General features: G+C 50.1%; 1 protein-coding gene and 10 non-coding genes across 11 annotated transcripts in view; 9 read left to right on the top strand and 2 right to left on the bottom strand.

The window, feature by feature from the left end:
* Positions 1-5000, top strand: part of LOC130092588 (uncharacterized) — a 309454-nt gene that overhangs the window by 198992 nt on the left and 105462 nt on the right. The window lies entirely within an intron of this gene.
* On the bottom strand, positions 110-182 carry trnaa-agc (transfer RNA alanine (anticodon AGC)). The gene has a single exon. It is a non-coding gene; the product is annotated as a tRNA-Ala (tRNA).
* Positions 2019-2090, top strand: trnap-agg (transfer RNA proline (anticodon AGG)). Its single transcript has one exon. It is a non-coding gene; the product is annotated as a tRNA-Pro (tRNA).
* trnaf-gaa (transfer RNA phenylalanine (anticodon GAA)) lies at positions 2351-2423 on the top strand. Its single transcript has one exon. It is a non-coding gene; the product is annotated as a tRNA-Phe (tRNA).
* Positions 2549-2620, top strand: trnaq-uug (transfer RNA glutamine (anticodon UUG)). Its single transcript has one exon. It is a non-coding gene; the product is annotated as a tRNA-Gln (tRNA).
* On the bottom strand, positions 2734-2806 carry trnaa-agc (transfer RNA alanine (anticodon AGC)). The gene has a single exon. It is a non-coding gene; the product is annotated as a tRNA-Ala (tRNA).
* trnap-agg (transfer RNA proline (anticodon AGG)) lies at positions 4161-4232 on the top strand. The gene has a single exon. It is a non-coding gene; the product is annotated as a tRNA-Pro (tRNA).
* Positions 4321-4394, top strand: trnai-aau (transfer RNA isoleucine (anticodon AAU)). The gene has a single exon. It is a non-coding gene; the product is annotated as a tRNA-Ile (tRNA).
* trnaf-gaa (transfer RNA phenylalanine (anticodon GAA)) lies at positions 4493-4565 on the top strand. The gene has a single exon. It is a non-coding gene; the product is annotated as a tRNA-Phe (tRNA).
* Positions 4691-4762, top strand: trnaq-uug (transfer RNA glutamine (anticodon UUG)). Its single transcript has one exon. It is a non-coding gene; the product is annotated as a tRNA-Gln (tRNA).
* trnaq-cug (transfer RNA glutamine (anticodon CUG)) overlaps positions 4971-5000 on the top strand; it is a 72-nt gene continuing 42 nt past the window's right edge. Inside the window, exon 1 of the tRNA in view lies at positions 4971-5000. This exon is cut by the window's right edge and continues 42 nt beyond it. This is a non-coding gene — a tRNA (tRNA-Gln).

Below are 5000 nucleotides of genomic sequence, written 5' to 3'. Positions count from 1 at the left end.
AACTTGTTTTGCGGAAGGGCGGGAAAAAACAGAGCTGATGCGCAACTGCTGATGTGGCGGTGAAACTGAACATCCCTTTGAAGTGAGCGTAAAAGGGCAGTACACCACGTGGAGAATGCGGGCATCGATCCCGCTACCTCTCGCATGCTAAGCGAGCGCTCTACCATTTGAGCTAATTCCCCTCGACGATGTGGTGAGAAGGTGTCCATCCCACAGCATGTGTGAAAGTGCTGCAGCGTGGTTTCCAATGCCCACAAAGCAAAGAGACCGTATTTCCTCTGTGTCGGCAACTTTGCACTGGCTACCGTTTAGTTGTACATTTAATTAAACCTTTGTGCTTTAAGCCTTGCAAACGGAAATGTTTGCGGCCAGGCAGCAGCAGGAAGGATGTGTGTGTGTTGGCTCGTTGGTCTAGGGGTATGATTGCTCAGTTGCCTCGTGTGCAAAGAAGACAGCGGGTGTTATGTGAGAGTTTACATCAGCTCAAGTTTGCTGTGGCGCGTGCATGGAATGTTCATGTTTTGTTCCGGGTGGTGGAGGCCTGTGTTCCAGAGAGGTCCTGCTCAAAACTCCTTTTAAAACACCATTGAGCATCTGCAATAGCTTCCGACTTTGATCGAATGTGGATTTTGTTCTCATAAGGAGGGCACCAGTAACTTGTAACCTATCAGGCATCAGGTCAATCGATTTGGCATACGCCCATATGTACTAGCGTTTTTTGTAGGTCAAGTTCCGGTTTGACAGACCCGAAACGGAACTTTAGCTCCGGGTTGTGATTGTGCATATTACTGGCCTGCTCTACTGGGTGAAATTGTATCCCCCAACAACATATATGGCTTAAACAAACAAAGTACACTCTGAGCCTGGCTCTAGGCTTAACACTGACTTTACCCGCGAGACGCTATGCCAAGCCTGTGCGAAATGTGAGGCTCCGGATGACGGGCGCAATTTAGGCACGGATAAAAACCGCGACCAGCCCCAAGCAGCTCACAGCGGCTGCCCGGCTAGCTCAGTCGGTAGAGCATGAGACTCTTAATCTCAGGGTCGTGGGTTCGAGCCCCATGTTGGGCGTATCTATTAGCGTATCTACTCTGAATCCAGCGATCCGAGTTCAAATCTCGGCGGGACCTGCTTCTGCCAAGTTTGCTGTGGCGCGTGCATGGAATGTTCATGTTTTGTTCCGGGTGGTGGAGGCCTGTGTTCCAGAGTGGTCCTGCTCAAAACTCCTTTTAAAACACCATCGAGCATCTGCAATAGCTTCCGACTTTGATCGAATGTGGATTTTGTTCTCATAAGGAGGGCACCAGTAACTTGTAACCTATCAGGCATCAGGTCAATCGATTTGGCATACGGCCATATGTACTAGCGTTTTTTGTAGGTCAAGTTCTCGCAAAGCAAAGAGACCGTATTTCCTCTGTGTCGGCAACTTTGCACTGGCTACCGTTTAGTTGTACATTTAATTAAACCTTTGTGCTTTAAGCCTTGCAAACGGAAATGTTTGCGGCCAGGCAGCAGCAGGAAGGATGTGTGTGTGTTGGCTCGTTGGTCTAGGGGTATGATTGCTCAGTTGCCTCGTGTGCAAAGAAGACAGCGGGTGTTATGTGAGAGTTTACATCAGCTCAAGTTTGCTGTGGCGCGTGCATGGAATGTTCATGTTTTGTTCCGGGTGGTGGAGGCCTGTGTTCCAGAGTGGTCCTGCTCAAAACTCCTTTTAAAACACCATCGAGCATCTGCAATAGCTTCCGACTTTGATCGAATGTGGATTTTGTTCTCATAAGGAGGGCACCAGTAACTTGTAACCTATCAGGCATCAGGTCAATCGATTTGGCATACGCCCATATGTACTAGCGTTTTTTGTAGGTCAAGTTCTCACAAAGCAAAGAGACCGTATTTCCTCTGTGTCGGCAACTTTGCACTGGCTACCGTTTAGTTGTACATTTAATTAAACCTTTGTGCTTTAAGCCTGGCAAACGGAAATGTTTTCGGCCAGGCAGCAGCAGGAAGGACATGTGTGTGTTGGCTCGTTGGTCTAGGGGTATGATTCTCGCTTAGGGTGCGAGAGGTCCCGGGTTCAAATCCCGGACGAGCCCGTTCTCAGGCTTTGCTTTTAATCTCTTCAAGCTGACTAGGGCAACTAGGATATTCCTGGGAAATTGGGGATAAAAGGAGTCAGAGCGGGGCCGGTTAGCTCAGTTGGTTAGAGCGTGGTGCTAATAACGCCAAGGTCGTGGTTTCGATCCCCGTCCTGGCCACACTTTTGCTCTCTGGGACCCTCAGCTCTGCTCACCTCGAAAGTGACGGGCGGTCTCCCAGAAATCCCTGCTGGACAAACCATTTGCCGGTAGACCTGGCCGAAATAGCTCAGTTGGGAGAGCGTTAGACTGAAGATCTAAAGGTCCCTGGTTCGATCCCGGGTTTCGGCAGAGCAACCTGGTTCCTGTGTTTTTGGTCGAGGGTCTCCAGTGAGCAAACGTCATCTCCTGTTAACCTGATTCCACCTAGCCTCATCACTATCTGCCTCTCAGACGGCCAGAGACCAGCGTGTGGTGGTTCCATGGTGTAATGGTTAGCACTCTGGGCTTTGAATCCAGCGATCCGAGTTCAAATCTCGGTGGAACCTTTTTAGCTTGTTTTGCGGAAGGGCGGGAAAAAACAGAGCTGATGCGCAACTGCTGATGTGGCGGTGAAACTGAACATCCCTTTGAAGTGAGCGTAAAAGGGCAGTACACCACGTGGAGAATGCGGGCATCGATCCCGCTACCTCTCGCATGCTAAGCGAGCGCTCTACCATTTGAGCTAATTCCCCTCGACGATGTGGTGAGAAGGTGTCCATCCCACAGCATGTGTGAAAGTGCTGCAGCGTGGTTTCCAATGCCCACAAAGCAAAGAGACCGTATTTCCTCTGTGTCTGCAACTTTGCACTGGCTACCGTTTAGTTGTACATTTAATTAAACCTTTGTGCTTTAAGCCTTGCAAACGGAAATGTTTGCGGCCAGGCAGCAGCAGGAAGGATGTGTGTGTGTTGGCTCGTTGGTCTAGGGGTATGATTGCTCAGTTGCCTCGTGTGCAAAGAAGACAGCGGGTGTTATGTGAGAGTTTACATCAGCTCAAGTTTGCTGTGGCGCGTGCATGGAATGTTCATGTTTTGTTCCGGGTGGTGGAGGCCTGTGTTCCAGAGAGGTCCTGCTCAAAACTCCTTTTAAAACACCATCGAGCATCTGCAATAGCTTCCGACTTTGATCGAATGTGGATTTTGTTCTCATAAGGAGGGCACCAGTAACTTGTAACCTATCAGGCATCAGGTCAATCGATTTGGCATACGCCCATATGTACTAGCGTTTTTTGTAGGTCAAGTTCCGGTTTGACAGACCCGAAACGGAACTTTAGCTCCGGGTTGTGATTGTGCATATTACTGGCCTGCTCTACTGGGTGAAATTGTATCCCCCAACAACATATATGGCTTAAACAAACAAAGTACACTCTGAGCCTGGCTCTAGGCTTAACCCTGACTTTACCCGCGAGACGCTATGCCAAGCCTGTGCGAAATGTGAGGCTCCGGATGACGGGCGCAATTTAGGCACGGATAAAAACCGCGACCAGCCCCAAGCAGCTCGCAGCGGCTGCCCGGCTAGCTCAGTTGGTAGAGCATGAGACTCTTAATCTCAGGGTCGAGGGTTCGAGCCCCACGTTGGGCGTATCTATTAGCGTATCTACTCTGAATCCAGCGATCCGAGTTCAAATCTCGGCGGGACCTGCTTCTGCCAAGTTTGCTGTGGCGCGTGCATGGAATGTTCATGTTTTGTTCCGGGTGGTGGAGGCCTGTGTTCCAGAGTGGTCCTGCTCAAAACTCCTTTTAAAACACCATCGAGCATCTGCAATAGCTTCCGACTTTGATCGAATGTGGATTTTGTTCTCATAAGGAGGGCACCAGTAACTTGTAACCTATCAGGCATCAGGTCAATCGATTTGGCATACGCCCATATGTACTAGCGTTTTTTGTAGGTCAAGTTCTCACAAAGCAAAGAGACCGTATTTCCTCTGTGTCGGCAACTTTGCACTGGCTACCGTTTAGTTGTACATTTAATTAAACCTTTGTGCTTTAAGCCTGGAAAACGGAAATGTTTTCGGCCAGGCAGCAGCAGGAAGGACATGTGTGTGTTGGCTCGTTGGTCTAGGGGTATGATTCTCGCTTAGGGTGCGAGAGGTCCCGGGTTCAAATCCCGGACGAGCCCGTTCTCAGGCTTTGCTTTTAATCTCTTCAAGCTGACTAGGGCAACTAGGATATTCCTGGGAAATTGGGGATAAAAGGAGTCAGATCGGGGCCGGTTAGCTCAGTTGGTTAGAGCGTGGTGCTAATAACGCCAAGGTCGTGGGTTCGATCCCCGTACTGGCCACACTTTTGCTCTCTGGGACCCTCAGCTCTGCTCACCTCGAAAGTGACGGGCGGTCTCCCAGAAATCCCTGCTGGACAAACCATTTGCCAGTAGACCTGGCCGAAATAGCTCAGTTGGGAGAGCGTTAGACTGAAGATCTAAAGGTCCCTGGTTCGATCCCGGGTTTCGGCAGAGCAACCTGGTTCCTGTGTTTTTGGTCGAGGGTCTCCAGTGAGCAAACGTCATCTCCTGTTAACCTGATTCCACCTAGCCTCATCACTATCTGCCTCTCAGACGGCCAGAGACCAGCGTGTGGTGGTTCCATGGTGTAATGGTTAGCACTCTGGGCTTTGAATCCAGCGATCCGAGTTCAAATCTCGGTGGAACCCTTTTAGCTTGTTTTGCGGAAGGGCGGGAAAAAACAGAGCTGATGCGCAACTGCTGATGTGGCGGTGAAACTGGCACTCTAAAAGCCAGTCGAGATCGGGGAAACATGGGCTTAAAAAGAAAAGGCTTCACGTGCTCTTTGCTGTCGCGCTTCTGGGCTGAATGACTAAACACCTCTGCTGCTCGGTGGGAAAAGGCTACCCACGCCAAGGTTCCATGGTGTAATGGTTAGCACTCTGG

The sequence above is a fragment of the Rhinichthys klamathensis genome, unplaced genomic scaffold, assembly GCF_029890125.1.
Source record: "Rhinichthys klamathensis goyatoka isolate OS25496 unplaced genomic scaffold, OSU_Roscu_1.1 h1tg000176l_1, whole genome shotgun sequence".
Lineage (NCBI taxonomy): Eukaryota > Metazoa > Chordata > Actinopteri > Cypriniformes > Leuciscidae > Rhinichthys > Rhinichthys klamathensis.
Note: the sequence above shows the minus strand (reverse complement) of the source record. Positions and strands in the feature narration are given on the sequence as shown.